The sequence below is a fragment of the Lasioglossum baleicum genome, chromosome 2 (genome assembly GCF_051020765.1).
Source record: "Lasioglossum baleicum chromosome 2, iyLasBale1, whole genome shotgun sequence".
NCBI lineage: Eukaryota > Metazoa > Arthropoda > Insecta > Hymenoptera > Halictidae > Lasioglossum > Lasioglossum baleicum.
In genome coordinates this window covers 6427875-6453893 of record NC_134930.1, presented here as the reverse complement: position 1 = coordinate 6453893, position 26019 = coordinate 6427875, and positions in this window count along the sequence as shown.

Here is a 26019-nt window from a genome sequence, read left to right as displayed (position 1 = left end):
TCACCGGTTTCGTCCCCGAACTGGTATACACTACCTTCTTAGCCATGAGGCCGAGATGGGACTCACCGGTGTCGTCCGGAACTGGTACACACTACCTTCTTAGCCATGAGGCCGAGATGGGACTGATCGGTGTCGTCCGGAACTGGTATACACTACCTTCTTAGCCATGAGGCCGAGATGGGACTGATCGGTATCGTCCGCGAACAGGTATACACTACCGTCTTAGCCATGAGGCCGAGATGGGACTCACCGGTGTCGTCCCCGAACTGGTATACACTACCTTCTTAGCCATGAGGTCGAGATGAGACACACCGGTGTCGTCCCTGAACTGGTATACACTACCTTCTTAGCCATGAGGCCGAGATGGGACTGATCGGTGTCGTCCGCGAACAGGTATACACTAACTTCTTAGCCATGAGGCCGAGATGGGACTCACCGGTGTCGTCCCCGAACTGGTATACACTACCTTCTTAGCCATGAGGTCGAGATGGGACTCACCGGTGTCGTCCCCGAAGTGGTATACACTACCTCCTTAGCCATGAGGCCGAGATGGGACTCACCGGTTTCGTCCCCGAACTGGTATACACTACCTTCTTAGCCATGAGGCCGAGATGGGACTTACCGGTGTCGTCCCCGAACTGGTATACACTACACTCTTAGCCATGAGGTCGAGATGAGACACACCGGTGTCGTCCCCGAACAGGTATACACTACCTTCTTAGCCATGAGGCCGAGATGGGACTCACCGGTAACGTCCCCGAACTGGTATACACTACCTTCTTAGCCATGAGGCCGAGAAGGGACTTACCGGTGTCGTCCGGAACTGGTATACACTACCTTCTTAGCCATGAGGCCGAGATGGGACTCACCGGTTTCGTCCCCGAACTGGTATACACTACCTTCTTAGCCATAAGGCCGAGATGGGACTGATCGGTGTCGTCTGCGAACAGGTATACACTACCTTCTTAGAAATGAGGCCGAGATGGGACTGATCGGTATCGTCCCCGAACTGGTATACACTACCTTCTTAGCCATGAGGCCGAGAAGGGACTTACCGTTGTCGTCCCCGAACTGGTATACACTACCTTCTTAGCCATGAGGTCGAGATGAGACACACCGGTGTCGTCCCCGAACAGGTATACACTACCTTCTTAGCCATGAGGCCGAGATGGGACTCACCGGTTTCGTCCCCGAACTGGTATACACTACCTTCTTAGCCATGAGGCCGAGATGGGACTCACCGGTGTCGTCCGGAACTGGTACACACTACCTTCTTAGCCATGAGGCCGAGATGGGACTGATCGGTGTCGTCCGGAACTGGTATACACTACCTTCTTAGCCATGAGGCCGAGATGGGACTGATCGGTATCGTCCGCGAACAGGTATACACTACCGTCTTAGCCATGAGGCCGAGATGGGACTCACCGGTGTCGTCCCCGAACTGGTATACACTACCTTCTTAGCCATGAGGTCGAGATGAGACACACCGGTGTCGTCCCTGAACTGGTGTACACTACCTTCTTAGCCATGAGGCCGAGATGGGACTGATCGGTGTCGTCCGCGAACAGGTATACACTAACTTCTTAGCCATGAGGCCGAGATGGGACTCACCGGTGTCGTCCCCGAACTGGTATACACTACCTTCTTAGCCATGAGGTCGAGATGGGACTCACCGGTGTCGTCCCCGAAGTGGTATACACTACCTCCTTAGCCATGAGGCCGAGATGGGACTCACCGGTTTCGTCCCCGAACTGGTATACACTACCTTCTTAGCCATGAGGCCGAGAAGGGACTTACCGGTGTCGTCCGGAACTGCTATACACTACCTTCTTAGCCATGAGGTCGAGATGAGACACACCGGTGTCGTCCCCGAACAGGTATACACTACCTTCTTAGCCATGAGGCCGAGATGGGACTCACCGGTTTCGTCCCCGAACTGGTATACACTACCTTCTTAGCCATGAGGCCGAGATGGGACTCACCGGTGTCGTCCCCGAACTGGTATACACTACCTTCTTAGCCAGGAGGTCGAGATGAGACACACCGGTGTCGTCCCTGAACTGGTATACACTACCTTCTTAGCCATGAGGTCGAGATGGGACTGGTCGGTGTCGTCCGCGAACTGGTATACACTACCTTCTTAGCCATGAGGCCGAGATGGGACTCACCGGTTTCGTCCCCGAACTGGTATACACTACCTTCTTAGCCATGAGGCCGAGATGGGACTGATCGGTGTCGTCCGCGAACAGGTATACACTACCTTCTTAGAAATGAGGCCGAGATGGGACTGATCGGTGTCGTCCCCGAACTGGTATACACTACCATCTTAGCCATGAGGCCGAGATGGGACTGGTCGGTGTCGTCCGCGAACTGGTATACACTACCTTCTTAGCCATGAGGCCGAGATGGGACTCACCGGTTTCGTCCCCGAACTGGTATACACTACCTTCTTAGCCATGAGGCCGAGATGGGACTGATCGGTGTCGTCCGCGAACAGGTATACACTACCTTCTTAGAAATGAGGCCGAGATGGGACTGATCGGTGTCGTCCCCGAACTGGTATACACTACCATCTTAGCCATGAGGCCGAGAAGGGACACACCGGTGTCGTCCCTGAACTGGTATACACTACCTTCTTAGCCATGAGGTCGAGATGGGACTGGTCGGTGTCGTCCGCGAACTGGTATACACTACCTTCTTAGCCATGAGGCCGAGATGGGACTCACCGGTTTCGTCCCCGAACTGGTATACACTACCTTCTTAGCCATGAGGCCGAGATGGGACTCACCGGTGTCGTCCCCGAACTGGTATACACTACCTTCTTAGCCAGGAGGTCGAGATGAGACACACCGGTGTCGTCCCTGAACTGGTATACACTACCTTCTTAGCCATGAGGTCGAGATGGGACTGGTCGGTGTCGTCCGCGAACTGGTATACACTACCTTCTTAGCCATGAGGCCGAGATGGGACTCACCGGTTTCGTCCCCGAACTGGTATACACTACCTTCTTAGCCATGAGGCCGAGATGGGACTGATCGGTGTCGTCCGCGAACAGGTATACACTACCTTCTTAGAAATGAGGCCGAGATGGGACTGATCGGTGTCGTCCCCGAACTGGTATACACTACCATCTTAGCCATGAGGCCGAGAAGGGACTTACCGGTGTCGTCCCCGAACTGGTATACACTACCTTCTTAGCCATGAGGTCGAGATGTGACACACCGGTGTCGTCCCCGAACAGGTATACACTACCTTCTTAGCCATGAGGCCGAGATGGGACTCACCGGTTTCGTCCCCGAACTGGTATACACTACCTTCTTAGCCATGAGGCCGAGATGGGACTCACCGGTGTCGTCCGGAACTGGTATACACTACCTTCTTAGCCATGAGGCCGAGATGGGACTCACCGGTTTCGTCCCCGAACTGGTATACACTACCTTCTTAGCCATGAGGCCGAGATGGGACTGATCGGTGTCGTCCGCGAACAGGTATACACTACATTCTTAGCCATGAGGCCGAGATGGGACTTACCGGTGTCGTCCCCGAACTGGTATACACTACACTCTTAGCCATGAGGTCGAGATGAGACACACCGGTGTCGTCCCCGAACAGGTATACACTACCTTCTTAGCCATGAGGCCGAGATGGGACTCACCGGTAACGTCCCCGAACTGGTATACACTACCTTCTTAGCCATGAGGCCGAGATGGGACTCACCGGTTTCGTCCCCGAACTGGTATACACTACCTTGTTAGCCATGAGGACGAGAAGGGACTTACCGGTGTCGTCCGGAACTGGTATACACTACCTTCTTAGCCATGAGGCCGAGATGGGACTCACCGGTTTCGTCCCCGAACTGGTATACACTACCTTCTTAGCCATGAGGCCGAGATGGGACTGATCGGTGTCGTCTGCGAACAGGTATACACTACCTTCTTAGCCAAGAGGGAGACGGGACTCACCGGTTTCGTCCCCGAACTTGTATACACTACCTTCTTAGCCATGAGGCCGAGATGGGACTGATCGGTGTCGTCCGGAACTGGTATACACTACCTTCTTAGCCATGAGGCCGAGATGGGACTGATCGGTGTCGTCCGCGAACAGGTATACACTACCTTCTTAGCCATGAGGCCGAGATGGGACTCACCGGTGTCGTCCGCGAACAGGTTTACACTACCTTCTTAGCCATGAGGCCGAGATGGGACTTACCGGTGTCGTCCCCGAACTGGTATACACTACACTCTTAGCCATGAGGTCGAGATGAGACACACCGGTGTCGTCCCCGAACAGGTTGTAACAGACCTGTACGGTGCAGGCCTGTTACTAAGAGACACGCGCCGAACACCGCCGACCGACACCGAGAACCGCCGAACACGCCGTATACACGCATCGCGTCACGACGTACAGTCCCGCGCTCCGAGACACATTCGGCGGGAAACGGACGTCGAGGTTCGGCCATCTTGGCGGACACGGAAATACGACGTCACACATCCGCGTTCCCCCACGCCAGTTCCCCCACCACCAACCTAGGCCTATAAAAGGCGATGCAAACGAGGCACGGGCCTCTTTTCCATCCTAGCCAGCAGCTAGGAGCCTTCTCCAGAATAGTGGTACGTATCGCTATTCACTCTTCCTAAAATTCCCACGCTCTCGACGTCGAGCTACCGACAGCATCGGCCTCCTCGACATCGACAGTTCCCACGGCGGGTACAGCATACTCGCCGAACAGAGAAGACAGCATCTTCTCTGCCGTTCGGCCAGCCGCCGAACCCAGTCTCTCAAGGCAGCACCTTGAGAACTCCGTCAGCCACGGAGACGTTCAAATGAAAGGGACTGCATCTCTTTCGTTTGTCGTAGAACCTTCACGAGCCCATCCCGACTCGTGGTAGGGTTTCCCGGACCAATCCCGCCTGTATCCTGAACGGAAAAGACAGCATCTTTTCTGCCGTTCGGCCAGCCGCCGAACCCAGTCTCTCGAGGCAGCACCTCGAGAACTCCGTCAGCCACGGAGACGTGTAAATGAAAGGGACAGCATCCCTTTCGTTTATCGTAGAACCGCCACGAGGTCCTCCCGACTCGTGGTAGGGTTTCCTGCACCATCCTCGCCTGTACCCTGAGTCGTTATCCGTACCGATCGCCGGGCACGCGCCGCGACGCCCCGATCTCACGACGCCGGTAAACCCACGCACCAGTTACGCGAACGGACGGCCACGCGCCGCGACTCGCGACCCGCGATAGGTTCATGCACCAATTATATCCGGTCCCGCGAAAGTACCTGTAGTGAGGCCCGAAAATATATAAATACATCGTCGTTATTCCTCGCCCCGCGCACTGAGTCATTTTCAGCTTCCGTCGATTCTCTCGCCAGTGAGCGAACCTGGCTCGGCGAGCTATTCAGCACGAGAGGACACGACCACCGTGGCAGACGCATCTCGCCGGAAGCAGAACCGTTACATGGCGCCCGAACAGGGACTGGGTGCGAAAATCACGCGTCGGAATAACGGCCACGTGGCCGAATTTCGAGGTTAACGTGCGGACACCTCGCCGGTCGGAAGTGATGCATCGCGCGCGACATCTAGCGTTCGATCAAAGGAACCAGTGAAACCGGACAAGCGTGACAGTCCGCGACATCTAGTGTCGACCGATAGTGACAGTGCCAATGAACACGAGTGAGAGTGCGCGCCATCTCGGGACGCACGGCGTTACTGCAACCGCGCGGGCAGATTCAAACCGCGGCACGTCTCCAGGGACCAAGTGCAGGCAATAGGGCATGCCACAACGCCCTGCACAAGTCACCGCGATACAAGTGAAGCGAATACTGGCCGAACTGCGGCGCCTACGAGTATCAATCACCGGAACCCCGGAGGAACTCCGCCAACATTGGGAGAACTGTATCCGCACACAGACGGAGGATCTGTTCTGCATACCCGAGCAACTGTTCAGAATGGACGAACCGAAACCAGCGGCCAGTGGGCCGCCCGCACAAACGCCCATACAAACACCCGCACAAACCTTCATCACCGTCGAGCCACCGAACGACCCAGGAAGGAACATGGATCGCATGCGTAAATGGGCATGTACCACTGACGGAAAGGACCCGCACGCGTTCGTAGAACGGCTCGCGGAGTTGCAGGAGGCCTACTGCCTCTCCGACGCGGAATTGTTGCGAGGGGTTACCGAGCTGGTACGTGGAGACGCCCAGGTTTGGTATCGTAATAGCAAACATGGAATTACCACATGGACGGACTTCAAGAAAAAGTTCGTAGCTAATTTCTCCGCGGAGCAGACACAGTTACAGCGGGAACGAGAGGCCCGTGAACGTACTCAGAAACCCGGAGAGCCGTTCCAGAAGTATATGCACGCCCTAATCACGCTGATGCGACGGGCCGACATCCCGACCACCGATTACCTGGAAACGGTATACGAAAATATGCTGCCAGAGCATACCGTCGTGATTAACCCGGCCCACGTTAAAGACCTGGACGACCTACTGGGCCAGGTCCAACGGATCGAGAGGGCACTCGAGCGAAAGAATAAAATACAGAAGCCTCTCGCCCGGAGCTCCGCCTACGAAGCCGGTCCGGAGCATCGCACGACCGACGTGGCGGCCACGTACAATACCGGTCAGCAACCGGCAAACACAGCGGGCCCGTCGAACGACACATACAGCCCCGTCACGCACTGCTGGCGGTGCAAACAGCGGGGGCACAACCGCTTCGAGTGTCGGAATATATATCGACGATTCTGTGCACGGTGCGGCCGAGACGGAATACTCACACGAGAGTGCCACCCACCAGGTAATCAACACACCGGACAACCGTCGGGAAACGGGCCAAGGGGCGCGGCCCAATTGAACGACCGCAGGCCCCCGCAATAAATTATACACCCCGGCCACTATTATCCATCCTGATTCTCGGCCGGCAGGTAGAAGCCCTCCTGGACACAGGGGCACAATTGTCGTGCGTCAATGAGGAAGTACAGCAGTGGGCCCGGGAACAGGGCATCACCCCACAGACCACGAACGGCCTGGTCGGCCTGGCCGACGGGTCAAACACACGTCCGAATGGCACGTTGCGCCTCCCGTTTATCACCATGGGGTACGAGTGGGAACACGAGTTCACCATATTGCCGAAGATGGGACCGCAGGTACTCCTGGGCATCCAGACAATTGCCGCATTAGGAATTCAATTACGGCCACCGGCCGATATTGCCTCATGGCCCGTGGCGTACCTCGCCGAAACAAAACCAGATCTGGAAACGGGTTTACGCACCCCCAGCGCCGAGGATCGTGAACGACTGGACGATTTTCTTGCCGGCGAAATGGAACTGTTTAAAACAGTGCCCGGACGTACCAACCTCGTTCAGCACCGAATCAAGTTGACAGACGAAACGCCGATAAAACAACGGTACCGCCCGCGGAATCCAGCGATGCAGGCCGTCATCGACACCGAAGTCGAAGCAATGCTACGGGACGGAGTGATCGAGCCCTCCAGCAGCCCTTGGAGCTCGCCAGTGGTGGTGGTAAAAAAAAAAGACGGGAAGCCACGATTCTGCGTCGACTTCAGGAAACTCAATGAACGTTCGGAAAAAGATGCGTACCCGTTACCGCATATACAAGCGACGCTCGACAAGCTACGCGGCGCCAAATTCCTGACAACGCTCGACCTAAAGAGCGGATACTGGCAGGTACCCCTGGAAGACAGTAGTCGACCACTGACAGCGTTCACGGTACCCGGGAAAGGGCTGTTCCAATTTAAAGTAATGCCGTTCGGTCTGCACTCGGCGCCAGCGACGTTTCAGCGACTGCTCGACCGAGTCATCGGCCCGGAACTAGAACCGTATGCGTTCGCATATCTGGACGACATTATTACTGTCAGTCCGACGTTCGAAGCTCACCAGCAGCATCTGCGTGAGGTCTTCAAACGCCTGCGAGCCGCCGGACTCAGGCTAAACCCAGATAAGTGTCACTTCTGTGTGGACAGCCTCCGATACTTGGGACACGTGGTCGACCAACGAGGGATACGCACCGATCCAGAAAAGACAGACGCGATCGCCAAAATTGCGACGCCGAAGAACATCCGAGACGTACGACGATTCCATGGGATGGCGTCATGGTATCGCCGGTTCGTGCCCAAGTTCGCCGAACTGATGGAACCACTGACCAAACTCACCCGTAAGAACGCGAAGTGGAGGTGGTCCGAGGCCGAAGAAACCGCGTTCCAGGAAATGAAGCGACGACTCGTCGCCGCCCCGATACTGGCGTGCCCAAATTTTTCGGAGCGTTTTACGCTCCAAACGGACGCCAGCGACCATGGACTGGGCGTAGTCCTGACCCAAGGCACAGGAGACGAGGAAAGGGTCATCGCTTACGCGAGCCACACCCTCAGTATGACCGAGCGGAACTACAGTGCGACGGAGAAAGAGTGCCTCGCCGTCGTATGGGGCATACGGAAGATGAAACCGTACATCGAAGGATACCAGTTTACCGTCGTGACAGACCACCAGGCACTCCGTTGGCTGCAGCAGATCGACAACCCGACGGGACGGCTCGCAAGATGGGCCCTCGAACTGCAGCAGTACGATTTCGATATTGAATATCGACCCGGAAAACTCAACTACGTCGCCGATGCGCTCTCCAGAAACACTCCAGTACCAGAAGTAAATCTGCTCCAGTCGAAACAGCGCACCGACACGTGGTACCAGAAAAAGATCGAAGCAGTCCGCCAAAACCCCGCGTCCGTTCCAGATTACCAGATACGCGAGGGGAAACTGTTTCGACACCTGTTACACCAGCTCGACTACAACGAACCAACGGCCAGCAACGCCTGGAAGATGTGCGTGCCGGCGGGGGAAAGGGAGGCCCTCCTCCACCAACACCACGACGACCCCACCGCCGGACACCTCGGCATAGCCAAAACAATTGTTCGCCTGGCGCAAAGATACTACTGGCCCGGAATGTTTAGGGAGGTGGCCCGCCATGTTCGCTGTTGCTCGAGCTGTCAACAATACAAGACAGCACCACAGCAGCCAGCGGGACACATGCACGCAAACCCCGGAACACAACCGTGGCACACGGTCTCCATCGACCTCGTCGGCCCTCTGCCACGTTCACGCCGGGGACACATATGGCTGCTGGTCGCTCTCGATCGTTTTTCGAAGTGGGTCGAACTCACGCCACTTCGAAAAGCCACCAGCGCCGCCGTCACCGCGGCCATTCTGAAGGATGTCGTCCTCCGACACGGAGCACCAGAAATTATCATCACTGATAACGGACGCCAGTTCATCGGCAAACCCTTCACCGAAATGCTGCGGGCCTCGGGAACTCAACATCGACGCACGCCACCGTACTCGCCCCATTGTAATCCGGTCGAAAGGGCCAACAAGGTCGTTAAGACCATGCTCGCTCAATATACCGAGAACCACCATGAGCGATGGGACGAGAAGCTGGACGAAGCACGATTTGCCATTAACACGGCATGGCACGAGTCAACAGGGTACAGTCCGGCGTACCTCAACCAAGGGAGGGAGCTACGACCACCCGGGCAGCACCCGGCTGGAGACAGCTCCGAACCAGCAACACAGAGGTGGGAAAATCTCCGTGAGGCTCAGGAATTGGCCAGGCTGCACCTGGCCAAAGCATTTGGTCGCCAGGAGAAACACTACAACCTGCGGCACCGCGAATGGAAACCCGCCGTCGGCGAGAGCGTTTGGAAAAGAGAACATACGCTCTCGGACAAAGGGGCCGGCATCGCCGCGAAGCTCGCTCCGAAGTACAGCGGTCCGTACACGGTCGGACGCATTGTGTCACCGGTCATCGTCGACCTCCGGGACACTAAGGGGAAGTGGGCACGACACATTCACGTGCAAGACCTGAAACCCCATGCGAGGGGCGCCAAGGGGTCCGGAGAGGACGAGGAGAGTACGGCGGAGGGCGCCGCAGAAGGGACCGCCTCGAACACCAATTCTGGCGGAGCGCCACCACCACGGCGACGCGGCCGACCACGAAAAATAACAAACATTGTTCATCTTTGTCATAGGCAAGCAGCTCCAAAATCGCAGCATCCACCGCAGCAGCAGCGACGACACGCCAGCACGAGGGAAAAGATGGATGATTTTTACGGGGACCTCCGCGACCTGTTCGACGAGCCGTCGAACGTCGACGAGAGACCACCCACGCCGACCATCCCGGAATGGGCAACGCGGACATCGGTGACCGCAGCTACGGTCACCGGTGCCACCGAGGATACACCGATGGAGACCGGGAGACCCACAACGGCGACTGCGACGGAATCTTCCGTACGCCAAGCCGTGCGCTCACGCACCACCGCCAGGGGAGAGGAGGGGCCCACCGGCCGCCACGTGGTGCGCACACGCACAGCGGCAGAGCGGAAGATGGAAGTCACGGCTCGGAAGGCCACCCGTCCCCAACCGGTGACCACTTCGAAGCGGCCCTCTACCGCTAAGCCCGCGGGGACAACAAGGGATACTGAGGCGGGAAGGGGAGCCACCTCGGCACCGAAAACGACGGCCGCCGCACGGCCGAAGTCCACCACACCACGAATACGAGCGGTTACGTGGTTTCCCACCCCAATACGACTCGTGGCCAGACGGCCAGCGCCCGCCGTGGCCAGTGGCATCGCCCCGGTGGATACCCTGCCGCCGGCAACAATAGAGGACCACCGCGAACGGGCCGGTCATCCGCCGTCCGTCCAACCTCACCGGATAGAAACTCCAGAGCCGGCGAAATGGTGGCCCAACGAACCACTGACACCCAAGGCCGAGCGGAGGAACCGATCAACATCCAGGGCGCGGCGCCACAACGCCCTACTGCCAAGGCCCCAACGGGCACGGACCCCAGCCGGGCCCACCCCGAAGGCGACGACGACAGGACAGCGGAAGCCGTCGGAAATCCCCGAACCAGAGGGTTTCGAGACGCCCACACGGCAGCGTGGCCAATCCGCAGACACGCCCACCAGCGCTCAACGACGTAGTACCGGCGACGCCGAGGGTACGGGTCGACAGCCTCGACCCGACCCACGGGCAGGGCCCACCCACGCACGCCCGGGGCCGGCCATCCCGCCTGCAACAGCAGCCCCGACAGAGACGACCACCAGGGAGCGACCCCCAGGGGTAATCCGGCCAAGTGTGGCGACGGCAACGGACCCGGAACTGCCGGAGGAGGAACAGCCGGGAAACAGCGGACAGCCGGTGGCACCATGGCGAAGGGCACCGGGGGCCCCTCGCCCGATCGCCTACGACGGAAGCTACGCACCGTGCCCCACGACGTGGTACCAGCTGCCTAACGGCCGCTACGTGGAGGTACCCAACAGGTGCGTCCAGACGAGGCGGTACCGTGCATCCCTCGAAGACGAGCGATGGATGCTGTTCTTCGAGCCGGACGGAAGACTGCGCCGGTGTAAGCGCCGAGATGGCGCCGGTAGGTAGACGCCCGTACACGGGTGAAACGCGCGCCGTAACCCCTTCTCCCAGCCGGAGAAGGGCACTGGACACTGAAGCCGCTCAAACGCGGACCCGCGCAAATAGATCGTTTATTTTTTTTCTTCCGCGCCAAAGAGATTACTGTTATTGTTTTTCTCCCCTCCGGTCTGTAGGTCGAGCCAACACCAGAGATATGTGTAAGCACGCGCCGCAACCCCTTCCCCCGCCGGGGAGGGGCACTCGGGGTCAACGCGCAAATAGATCGTTTATTTCTTTTCTCGTCCGCGCCAAAGAGAGCATTTTTGTTGTTGTTTCGCCTTCGTTTCTTTTCCGTACGTCGAGCCGAGTCCGGAAACAGTTATAACCGCGCGACGTAACCCCTTCTCCCTGCCGGAGAAGGGCACTAGGTGTAAGCAGTCCAAACGCGGACGCCCCGCGCAAATGGTTTTTTTTTTTTTGTGTGCCATTTTGACCGCGCCTTCGACCGCGTCACCAAAACAACATGTATTTCTTTTTCTTTCTTTTTGCGACTTGGCGAACCAAGACTGAGTAGTTGTAAGGATGTTTTTTTGTCTCTATATAAATATATACGTCTATTGTGTTGTCCAACCCAGTACCGTTTACTCGTTACCTACCCCTAGATGTAAGGAACCGATACTACGCCGCCACATGTACACCAGGATACGACTGTCTTTCGTAACTTAATAAATGGGGCCTCGCTCTCTTGCTTTTCGCTGTCCTGAAGGGGGAGGGGGGTGTAACAGACCTGTACGGTGCAGGCCTGTTACTAAGAGACACGCGCCGAACACCGCCGACCGACACCGAGAACCGCCGAACACGCCGTATACACGCATCGCGTCACGACGTACAGTCCCGCGCTCCGAGACACATTCGGCGGGAAACGGACGTCGAGGTTCGGCCATCTTGGCGGACACGGAAATACGACGTCACACATCCGCGTTCCCCCACGCCAGTTCCCCCACCACCAACCTAGGCCTATAAAAGGCGATGCAAACGAGGCACGGGCCTCTTTTCCATCCTAGCCAGCAGCTAGGAGCCTTCTCCAGAATAGTGGTACGTATCGCTATTCACTCTTCCTAAAATTCCCACGCTCTCGACGTCGAGCTACCGACAGCATCGGCCTCCTCGACATCGACAGTTCCCACGGCGGGTACAGCATACTCGCCGAACAGAGAAGACAGCATCTTCTCTGCCGTTCGGCCAGCCGCCGAACCCAGTCTCTCAAGGCAGCACCTTGAGAACTCCGTCAGCCACGGAGACGTTCAAATGAAAGGGACTGCATCTCTTTCGTTTGTCGTAGAACCTTCACGAGCCCATCCCGACTCGTGGTAGGGTTTCCCGGACCAATCCCGCCTGTATCCTGAACGGAAAAGACAGCATCTTTTCTGCCGTTCGGCCAGCCGCCGAACCCAGTCTCTCGAGGCAGCACCTCGAGAACTCCGTCAGCCACGGAGACGTGTAAATGAAAGGGACAGCATCCCTTTCGTTTATCGTAGAACCGCCACGAGGTCCTCCCGACTCGTGGTAGGGTTTCCTGCACCATCCTCGCCTGTACCCTGAGTCGTTATCCGTACCGATCGCCGGGCACGCGCCGCGACGCCCCGATCTCACGACGCCGGTAAACCCACGCACCAGTTACGCGAACGGACGGCCACGCGCCGCGACTCGCGACCCGCGATAGGTTCATGCACCAATTATATCCGGTCCCGCGAAAGTACCTGTAGTGAGGCCCGAAAATATATAAATACATCGTCGTTATTCCTCGCCCCGCGCACTGAGTCATTTTCAGCTTCCGTCGATTCTCTCGCCAGTGAGCGAACCTGGCTCGGCGAGCTATTCAGCACGAGAGGACACGACCACCGTGGCAGACGCATCTCGCCGGAAGCAGAACCGTTACAAGGTATACACTACCTTCTTAGCCATGAGGCCGAGATGGGACTCACCGGTAACGTCCCCGAACTGGTATACACTACCTTCTTAGCCATGAGGCCGAGATGGGACTCACCGGTTTCGTCCCCGAACTGGTATACACTACCTTGTTAGCCATGAGGACGAGAAGGGACTTACCGGTGTCGTCCGGAACTGGTATACACTACCTTCTTAGCCATGAGGCCGAGATGGGACTCACCGGTTTCGTCCCCGAACTGGTATACACTACCTTCTTAGCCATGAGGCCGAGATGGGACTGATCGGTGTCGTCTGCGAACAGGTATACACTACCTTCTTAGAAATGAGGCCGAGATGGGACTGATCGGTATCGTCCCCGAACTGGTATACACTACCTTCTTAGCCATGAGGCCGAGAAGGGACTTACCGTTGTCGTCCCCGAACTGGTATACACTACCTTCTTAGCCATGAGGCCGAGATAGGACTCACCGGTGTCGTCCGCGAACAGGTTTACACTACCTTCTTAGCCATGAGGCCGAGTTGGGACTTACCGGTGTCGTCCCCGAACTGGTATACACTACACTCTTAGCCATGAGGTCGAGATGAGACACACCGGTGTCGTCCCCGAACAGGTATACACTACCTTCTTAGCCATGAGGCCGAGATGGGACTCACCGGTAACGTCCCCGAACTGGTATACACTACCTTCTTAGCCATGAGGCCGAGAAGGGACTTACCGGTGTCGTCCGGAACTGGTATACACTACCTTCTTAGCCATGAGGCCGAGATGGGACTCACCGGTAACGTCCCCGAACTGGAATACACTACCTTCTTAGCCATGAGGCCGAGATGGGACTCACCGGTTTCGTCCCCGAACTGGTATACACTACCTTGTTAGCCATGAGGACGAGAAGGGACTTACCGGTGTCGTCCGGAACTGGTATACACTACCTTCTTAGCCATGAGGCCGAGATGGGACTCACCGGTTTCGTCCCCGAACTGGTATACACTACCTTCTTAGCCATGAGGCCGAGATGGGACTGATCGGTGTCGTCTGCGAACAGGTATACACTACCTTCTTAGAAATGAGGCCGAGATGGGACTGATCGGTATCGTCCCCGAACTGGTATACACTACCTTCTTAGCCATGAGGCCGAGAAGGGACTTACCGTTGTCGTCCCCGAACTGGTATACACTACCTTCTTAGCCATGAGGCCGAGATAGGACTCACCGGTGTCGTCCGCGAACAGGTTTACACTACCTTCTTAGCCATGAGGCCGAGATGGGACTTACCGGTGTCGTCCCCGAACTGGTATACACTACACTCTTAGCCATGAGGTCGAGATGAGACACACCGGTGTCGTCCCCGAACAGGTATACACTACCTTCTTAGCCATGAGGCCGAGATGGGACTCACCGGTAACGTCCCCGAACTGGTATACACTACCTTCTTAGCCATGAGGCCGAGAAGGGACTTACCGGTGTCGTCCGGAACTGGTATACACTACCTTCTTAGCCATGAGGCCGAGATGGGACTCACCGGTTTCGTCCCCGAACTGGTATACACTACCTTCTTAGCCATAAGGCCGAGATGGGACTGATCGGTGTCGTCTGCGAACAGGTATACACTACCTTCTTAGAAATGAGGCCGAGATGGGACTGATCGGTATCGTCCCCGAACTGGTATACACTACCTTCTTAGCCATGAGGCCGAGAAGGGACTTACCGTTGTCGTCCCCGAACTGGTATACACTACCTTCTTAGCCATGAGGTCGAGATGAGACACACCGGTGTCGTCCCCGAACAGGTATACACTACCTTCTTAGCCATGAGGCCGAGATGGGACTCACCGGTTTCGTCCCCGAACTGGTATACACTACCTTCTTAGCCATGAGGCCGAGATGGGACTCACCGGTGTCGTCCGGAACTGGTACACACTACCTTCTTAGCCATGAGGCCGAGATGGGACTGATCGGTGTCGTCCGGAACTGGTATACACTACCTTCTTAGCCATGAGGCCGAGATGGGACTGATCGGTATCGTCCGCGAACAGGTATACACTACCGTCTTAGCCATGAGGCCGAGATGGGACTCACCGGTGTCGTCCCCGAACTGGTATACACTACCTTCTTAGCCATGAGGTCGAGATGAGACACACCGGTGTCGTCCCTGAACTGGTATACACTACCTTCTTAGCCATGAGGCCGAGATGGGACTGATCGGTGTCGTCCGCGAACAGGTATACACTAACTTCTTAGCCATGAGGCCGAGATGGGACTCACCGGTGTCGTCCCCGAACTGGTATACACTACCTTCTTAGCCATGAGGTCGAGATGGGACTCACCGGTGTCGTCCCCGAAGTGGTATACACTACCTCCTTAGCCATGAGGCCGAGATGGGACTCACCGGTTTCGTCCCCGAACTGGTATACACTACCTTCTTAGCCATGAGGCCGAGATGGGACTTACCGGTGTCGTCCCCGAACTGGTATACACTACACTCTTAGCCATGAGGTCGAGATGAGACACACCGGTGTCGTCCCCGAACAGGTATACACTACCTTCTTAGCCATGAGGCCGAGATGGGACTCACCGGTAACGTCCCCGAACTGGTATACACTACCTTCTTAGCCATGAGGCCGAGAAGGGACTTACCGGTGTCGTCCGGAACTGGTATACACTACCTTCTTAGCCATGAGGCCGAGATGGGACTCACCGGTTTCGTCCCCGAACTGGTATACACTACCTTCTTAGCCATAAGGCCGAGATGGGACTGATCGGTGTCGTCTGCGAACAGGTATACACTACCTTCTTAGAAATGAGGCCGAGATGGGACTGATCGGTATCGTCCCCGAACTGGTATACACTACCTTCTTAGCCATGAGGCCGAGAAGGGACTTACCGTTGTCGTCCCCGAACTGGTATACACTACCTTCTTAGCCATGAGGTCGAGATGAGACACACCGGTGTCGTCCCCGAACAGGTATACACTACCTTCTTAGCCATGAGGCCGAGATGGGACTCACCGGTTTCGTCCCCGAACTGGTATACACTACCTTCTTAGCCATGAGGCCGAGATGGGACTCACCGGTGTCGTCCGGAACTGGTACACACTACCTTCTTAGCCATGAGGCCGAGATGGGACTGATCGGTGTCGTCCGGAACTGGTATACACTACCTTCTTAGCCATGAGGCCGAGATGGGACTGATCGGTATCGTCCGCGAACAGGTATACACTACCGTCTTAGCCATGAGGCCGAGATGGGACTCACCGGTGTCGTCCCCGAACTGGTATACACTACCTTCTTAGCCATGAGGTCGAGATGAGACACACCGGTGTCGTCCCTGAACTGGTGTACACTACCTTCTTAGCCATGAGGCCGAGATGGGACTGATCGGTGTCGTCCGCGAACAGGTATACACTAACTTCTTAGCCATGAGGCCGAGATGGGACTCACCGGTGTCGTCCCCGAACTGGTATACACTACCTTCTTAGCCATGAGGTCGAGATGGGACTCACCGGTGTCGTCCCCGAAGTGGTATACACTACCTCCTTAGCCATGAGGCCGAGATGGGACTCACCGGTTTCGTCCCCGAACTGGTATACACTACCTTCTTAGCCATGAGGCCGAGAAGGGACTTACCGGTGTCGTCCGGAACTGCTATACACTACCTTCTTAGCCATGAGGTCGAGATGAGACACACCGGTGTCGTCCCCGAACAGGTATACACTACCTTCTTAGCCATGAGGCCGAGATGGGACTCACCGGTTTCGTCCCCGAACTGGTATACACTACCTTCTTAGCCATGAGGCCGAGATGGGACTCACCGGTGTCGTCCCCGAACTGGTATACACTACCTTCTTAGCCAGGAGGTCGAGATGAGACACACCGGTGTCGTCCCTGAACTGGTATACACTACCTTCTTAGCCATGAGGCCGAGATGGGACTCACCGGTTTCGTCCCCGAACTGGTATACACTACCTTCTTAGCCATGAGGCCGAGATGGGACTGATCGGTGTCGTCCGCGAACAGGTATACACTACCTTCTTAGAAATGAGGCCGAGATGGGACTCACCGGTTTCGTCCCCGAACTGGTATACACTACCTTCTTAGCCATGAGGCCGAGATGGGACTGATCGGTGTCGTCCGCGAACAGGTATACACTACCTTCTTAGAAATGAGGCCGAGATGGGACTGATCGGTGTCGTCCCCGAACTGGTATACACTACCATCTTAGCCATGAGGCCGAGAAGGGACTTACCGGTGTCGTCCCCGAACTGGTATACACTACCTTCTTAGCCATGAGGTCGAGATGTGACACACCGGTGTCGTCCCCGAACAGGTATACACTACCTTCTTAGCCATGAGGCCGAGATGGGACTCACCGGTTTCGTCCCCGAACTGGTATACACTACCTTCTTAGCCATGAGGCCGAGATGGGACTCACCGGTGTCGTCCGGAACTGGTATACACTACCTTCTTAGCCATGAGGCCGAGATGGGACTCACCGGTTTCGACCCCGAACTGGTATACACTACCTTCTTAGCCATGAGGCCGAGATGGGACTGATCGGTGTCGTCCGCGAACAGGTATACACTACATTCTTAGCCATGAGGCCGAGATGGGACTTACCGGTGTCGTCCCCGAACTGGTATACACTACACTCTTAGCCATGAGGTCGAGATGAGACACACCGGTGTCGTCCCCGAACAGGTATACACTACCTTCTTAGCCATGAGGCCGAGATGGGACTCACCGGTAACGTCCCCGAACTGGTATACACTACCTTCTTAGCCATGAGGCCGAGATGGGACTCACCGGTTTCGTCCCCGAACTGGTATACACTACCTTGTTAGCCATGAGGACGAGAAGGGACTTACCGGTGTCGTCCGGAACTGGTATACACTACCTTCTTAGCCATGAGGCCGAGATGGGACTCACCGGTTTCGTCCCCGAACTGGTATACACTACCTTCTTAGCCATGAGGCCGAGATGGGACTGATCGGTGTCGTCTGCGAACAGGTATACACTACCTTCTTAGAAATGAGGCCGAGATGGGACTGATCGGTATCGTCCCCGAACTGGTATACACTACCTTCTTAGCCATGAGGCCGAGAAGGGACTTACCGTTCTCGTCCCCGAACTGGTATACACTACCTTCTTAGCCATGAGGCCGAGATAGGACTCACCGGTGTCGTCCGCGAACAGGTTTACACTACCTTCTTAGCCATGAGGCCGAGATGGGACTTACCGGTGTCGTCCCCGAACTGGTATACACTACACTCTTAGCCATGAGGTCGAGATGAGACACACCGGTGTCGTCCCCGAACAGGTATACACTACCTTCTTAGCCATGAGGCCGAGATGGGACTCACCGGTTTCGTCCCCGAACTGGTATACACTACCTTCTTAGCCATGAGGCCGAGATGGGACTCACCGGTGTCGTCCGGAACTGGTACACACTACCTTCTTAGCCATGAGGCCGAGATGGGACTGATCGGTGTCGTCCGGAACTGGTATACACTACCTTCTTAGCCATGAGGCCGAGATGGGACTGATCGGTATCGTCCGCGAACAGGTATACACTACCGTCTTAGCCATGAGGCCGAGATGGGACTCACCGGTGTCGTCCCCGAGCTGGTATACACTACCTTCTTAGCCATGAGGTCGAGATGAGACACACCAGTGTCGTCCCTGAACTGGTATACACTACCTTCTTAGCCATGAGGCCGAGATGGGACTGATCGGTGTCGTCCGCGAACAGGTATACACTAACTTCTTAGCCATGAGGCCGAGATGGGACTCACCGGTGTCGTCCCCGAACTGGTATACACTACCTTCTTAGCCATGAGGTCGAGATGGGACTCACCGGTGTCGTCCCCGAAGTGGTATACACTACCTCCTTAGCCATGAGGCCGAGATGGGACTCACCGGTTTCGTCCCCGAACTGGTATACACTACCTTCTTAGCCATGAGGCCGAGAAGGGACATACCGGTGTCGTCCGGAACTGCTATACACTACCTTCTTAGCCAGGAGGTCGAGATGAGACACACCGGTGTCGTCCCTGAACTGGTATACACTACCTTCTTAGCCATGAGGTCGAGATGGGACTGGTCGGTGTCGTCCGCGAACTGGTATACACTACCTTCTTAGCCATGAGGCCGAGATGGGATTCACCGGTTTCGTCCCCGAACTGGTATACACTACCTTCTTAGCCATGAGGCCGAGATGGGACTGATCGGTGTCGTCCGCGAACAGGTATACACTACCTTCTTAGAAATGAGGCCGAGATGGGACTGATCGGTGTCGTCCCCGAACTGGTATACACTACCTTCTTAGCCATGAGGCCGAGAAGGGACTTACCGGTGTCGTCCCCGAACTGGTATACACTACCTTCTTAGCCATGAGGTCGAGATGTGACACACCGGTGTCGTCCCCGAACAGGTATACACTACCTTCTTAGCCATGAGGCCGAGATGGGACTCACCGGTTTCGTCCCCGAACTGGTATACACTACCTTCTTAGCCATGAGGCCGAGATGGGACTCACCGGTGTCGTCCGGAACTGGTATACACTACCTTCTTAGCCATGAGGCCGAGATGGGACTGATCGGTGTCGTCCGCGAACAGGTATACACTACCTTCTTAGCCATTAGGCCGAGATGGGACTCACCGGTTTCGTCCCCGAACTGGTACACACTACCTTGTTAGCCATGAGGCCGAGATGGGACTCACCGGTGTCGTCCACTAACTGGTATACACTACCTTCTTAGCCATGAGGTCGAGATGAGACACACCGGTGTCGTCCCTGAACTGGTATACACTACCTTCTTAGCCATGAGGTCGAGATGGGACTGGTCGGTGTCGTCCGCGAACTGGTATACACTACCTTCTTAGCCAAGAGGGAGATGGGACTCACCGGTTTCGTCCCCGAACTGGTATACACTACCTTCTTAGCCATGAGGCCGAGATGGGACTGATCGGTGTCGTCCGGAACTGGTATACACTACCTTCTTAGCCATGAGGCCGAGATGGGACTGATCGGTGTCGTCCGCGAACAGGTTTACACTACCTTCTTAGCCATGAGGCCGAGATGGGACTCACCGGTGTCGTCCCCGAACTGGTATACACTACCTTCTTAGCCATGAGGTCGAGATGAGACACACCGGTGTCGTCCCTGAACTGGTATACACTACCTTCTTAGCCATGAGGCCGAGATGGGACTGGTCGGTGTCGTCCGCGAAGTGGTATACACTACCTTCTTAGCCATGAGGTCGAGATGGGACTCACCGGTGTCGTCCCCGAACTGGTATACACTACCTTCTTAGTCAGGAGGCCGAGATGGGACTGATTGGTGTCGTCCGCGAACAGGTATACACTACCTTCTTAGCCATGAGGCCGAGATGGGACTCACCGGTGTCGTCCCCGAACTGGTATACACTACCTTCTTACCAATGAGGTCGAGATGAGACACACCAGTGTCGTCCCCGAAGTGGTATACACTACCTCCTTAGCCATGAGGCCGAGATGGGAATCACCGGTTTCGTCCCCGAACTGGTATACACTACCTTCTTAGCCATGAGGCCGAGAAGGGACTTACCGGTGTCGTCCGGAACTGCTATACACTACCTTCTTAGCCATGAGGTCGAGATGAGACACACCGGTGTCGTCCCCGAACAGGTATACACTACCTTCTTAGCCATGAGGCCGAGATGGGACTCACCGGTTTCGTCCCCGAACTGGTATACACTACCTTCTTAGCCATGAGGCCGAGATGGGACTCACCGGTGTCGTCCCCGAACTGGTATACACTACACTCTTAGCCATGAGGTCGAGATGAGACACACCGGTGTCGTCCCCGAACAGGTATACACTACCTTCTTAGCCATGAGGCCGAGATGGGACTCACCGGTAACGTCCCCGAACTGGTATACACTACCTTCTTAGCCATGAGGCCGAGATGAGACACACCGGTGTCGTCCCTGAACTGGTATACACTACCTTCTTAGCCATGAGGTCGAGATGGGACTGGTCGGTGTCGTCCGCGAACTGGTATACACTACCTTCTTAGCCATGAGGCCGAGATGGGACTCACCGGTTTCGTCCCCGAACTGGTATACACTACCTTCTTAGCCATGAGGCCGAGATGGGACTGATCGGTGTCGTCCGCGAACAGGTATACACTACCTTCTTAGAAATGAGGCCGAGATGGGACTGATCGGTGTCGTCCCCGAACTGGTATACACTACCTTCTTAGCCATGAGGCCGAGAAGGGACTTACCGGTGTCGTCCCCGAACTGGTATACACTACCTTCTTAGCCATGAGGTCGAGATGTGACACACCGGTGTCGTCCCCGAACAGGTATACACTACCTTCTTAGCCATGAGGCCGAGATGGGACTCACCGGTTTCGTCCCCGAACTGGTATACACTACCTTCTTAGCCATGAGGCCGAGATGGGACTCACCGGTGTCGTCCGGAACTGGTATACACTACCTTCTTAGCCATGAGGCCGAGATGGGACTGATCGGTGTCGTCTGCGAACAGGTATACACTACCTTCTTAGCCATTAGGCCGAGATGGGACTCACCGGTTTCGTCCCCGAACTGGTACACACTACCTTGTTAGCCATGAGGCCGAGATGGGACTCACCGGTGTCGTCCACTAACTGGTATACACTACCTTCTTAGCCATGAGGTCGAGATGGGACTGGTCGGTGTCGTCCGCGAACTGGTATACACTACCTTCTTAGCCATGAGGCCGAGATGGGACTCACCGGTTTCGTCCCCGAACTGGTATACACTACCTTCTTAGCCATGAGGCCGAGATGGGACTGATCGGTGTCGTCCGCGAACAGGTATACACTACCTTCTTAGAAATGAGGCCGAGATGGGACTGATCGGTGTCGTCCCCGAACTGGTATACACTACCTTCTTAGCCATGAGGCCGAGAAGGGACTTACCGGTGTCGTCCCCGAACTGGTATACACTACCTTCTTAGCCATGAGGTCGAGATGTGACACACCGGTGTCGTCCCCGAACAGGTATACACTACCTTCTTAGCCATGAGGCCGAGATGGGACTCACCGGTTTCGTCCCCGAACTGGTATACACTACCTTCTTAGCCATGAGGCCGAGATGGGACTCACCGGTGTCGTCCGGAACTGGTATACACTACCTTCTTAGCCATGAGGCCGAGATGGGACTGATCGGTGTCGTCTGCGAACAGGTATACACTACCTTCTTAGCCATTAGGCCGAGATGGGACTCACCGGTTTCGCCCCCGAACTGGTACACACTACCTTGTTAGCCATGAGGCCGAGATGGGACTCACCGGTGTCGTCCACTAACTGGTATACACTACCTTCTTAGCCATGAGGTCGAGATGAGACACACCGGTGTCGTCCCTGAACTGGTACACACTACCTTCTTAGCCATGAGGCCGAGATGGGACTGGTCGGTGTCGTCCGCGAAGTGGTATACACTACCTTCTTAGCCATGAGGTCGAGATGGGACTCACCGGTGTCGTCCCCGAACTGGTATACACTACCTTCTTAGTCAGGAGGCCGAGATGGGACTGATTGGTGTCGTCCGCGAACAGGTATACACTACCTTCTTAGCCATGAGGCCGAGATGGGACTCACCGGTGTCGTCCCCGAACTGGTATACACTACCTTCTTACCAATGAGGTCGAGATGAGACACACCGTTGTCGTCCCCGAAGTGGTATACACTACCTCCTTAGCCATGAGGCCGAGATGGGAATCACCGGTTTCGTCCCCGAACTGGTATACACTACCTTCTTAGCCATGAGGCCGAGAAGGGACTTACCGTTGTCGTCCCCGAACTGGTATACACTACCTTCTTAGCCATGAGGTCGAGATGAGACACACCGGTGTCGTCCCCGAACAGGTATACACTACCTTCTTAGCCATGAGGCCGAGATGGGACTCACCGGTTTCGTCCCCGAACTGGTATACACTACCTTCTTAGCCATGAGGCCGAGATGGGACTCACCGGTGTCGTCCCCGAACTGGTATACACTACCTTCTTAGCCATGAGGTCGAGATGAGACACACCGGTGTCGTCCCTGAACTGGTATACACTACCTTCTTAGCCATGAGGTCGAGATGGGACTGGTCGGTGTCGTCCGCGAACTGGTATACACTACCTTCTTAGCCATGAGGTCGAGATGGGACTCACCGGTGTCGTCCCCGAACTGGTATACACTACCTTCTTAGTCAGGAGGCCGAGATGGGACTGATTGGTGTTGTCCGCGAACTGGTATACACTACCTTCTTAGCCAAGAGGGAGATGGGACTCACCGGTTTCGTCCCCGAACTGGTATACACTAACTTCTTAGCCATGAGGCCGAGATGGGACTGATCGGTGTCGTCCGGAACTGGTATACACTACCTTCTTAGCCATGAGGCCGAGATGGGACTGATCGGTGTCGTCCGCGAACAGGTATAAACTACCTTCTTAGCCATGAGGCCGAGATGGGACTCACCGGTGTCGTCCCCGAACTGGTATACACTACCTTCTTAGCCATGAGGTCGAGATGAGACACACCGGTGTCGTCTCTGAACTGGTATACACTACCTTCTTAGCCATGAGGCCGAGATGGGACTGGTCGGTGTCGTCCGCGAACTGGTATACACTACCTTCTTAGCCATGAGGTCGAGATGGGACTCACCGGTGTCGTCCCCGAACTGGTATACACTACCTTCTTAGTCAGGAGGCCGAGATGGGACTGATTGGTGCCGTCCGCGAACTGGTATACACTACCTTCTTAGCCAAGAGGGAGATGGGATTCACCGGTTTCTTCCCCGAACTGGTATACACTACCTTCTTAGCCATGAGGCCGAGATGGGACTGATCGGTGTCGTCCGCGAACAGGTATACACTACCTTCTTAGCCATGAGGTCGAGATGAGACACACCGGTTCCGTCCCCGAACTGGTATACACTACCTTCTTAGTCTGGAGGCCGAGATGGGACTGATTGGTGTCGTCCGCGAACTGGTATACACTACCTTCTTAGCCAAGAGGGAGATGGGACTCACCGGTTTCGTCCCCGAACTGGTATACACTACCTTCTTAGCCATGAGGCCGAGATGGGACTGATCGGTGTCGTCCGGAACTGGTATACACTACCTTCTTAGCCATGAGGCCGAGATGGGACTGATCGGTGTCGTCCGCGAACAGGTATACACTAACTTCTTAGCCATGAGGCCGAGATGGGACTCACCGGTGTCGTCCCCGAACTGGTATACACTACCTTCTTAGCCATGAGGTCGAGATGGGACTCACCGGTGTCGTCCCCGAAGTGGTATACACTACCTCCTTAGCCATGAGGCCGAGATGGGACTCACCGGTGTCGTCCCCGAAGTGGTATACACTACCTCCTTAGCCATGAGGCCGAGATGGGACTCACCGGTTTCGTCCCCGAACTGGTATACACTACCTTCTTAGCCATGAGGCCGAGAAGGGACTTACCGGTGTCGTCCGGAACTGCTATACACTACCTTCTTAGCCATGAGGTCGAGATGAGACTCACCGGTGTCGTCCCCGAACAGGTATATACTACCTTCTTAGCCATGAGGCCGAGATGGGACTCACCGGTTTCGTCCCCGAACTGGTATACACTACCTTCTTAGCCATGAGGCCGAGATGGGACTCACCGGTGTCGTCCCCGAACTGGTATACACTACCTTCTTAGCCAGGAGGTCGAGATGAGACACACCGGTGTCGTCCCTGAACTGGTATACACTACCTTCTTAGCCATGAGGTCGAGATGGGACTCACCGGTGTCGTCCACGAACTGGTATACACTACCTTCTTAGTCAGGAGGCCGAGATGGGACTGATTGGTGTCGTCCGCGAACTGGTATACACTACCTTCTTAGCCAAGAGGGAGACGGGACTCACCGGTTTCGTCCCCGAACTTGTATACACTACCTTCTTAGCCATGAGGCCGAGATGGGACTGATCGGTGTCGTCCGGAACTGGTATACACTACCTTCTTAGCCATGAGGCCGAGATGGGACTGATCGGTGTCGTCCGCGAACAGGTATACACTACCTTCTTAGCCATGAGGCCGAGATGGGACTCACCGGTGTCGTCCGCGAACAGGTTTACACTACCTTCTTAGCCATGAGGCCGAGATGGGACTTACCGGTGTCGTCCCCGAACTGGTATACACTACACTCTTAGCCATGAGGTCGAGATGAGACACACCGGTGTCGTCCCCGAACAGGTATACACTACCTTCTTAGCCATGAGGCCGAGATGGGACTCACCGGTAACGTCCCCGAACTGGTATACACTACCTTCTTAGCCATGAGGCCGAGATGGGACTCACCGGTTTCGTCCCCGAACTGGTATACACTACCTTGTTAGCCATGAGGACGAGAAGGGACTTACCGGTGTCGTCCGGAACTGGTATACACTACCTTCTTAGCCATGAGGCCGAGATGGGACTCACCGGTTTCGTCCCCGAACTGGTATACACTACCTTCTTAGCCATGAGGCCGAGATGGGACTGATCGGTGTCGTCTGCGAACAGGTATACACTACCTTCTTAGAAATGATGCCGAGATGGGACTGATCGGTATCGTCCCCGAACTGGTATACACTACCTTCTTAGCCATGAGGCCGAGAAGGGACTTACCGT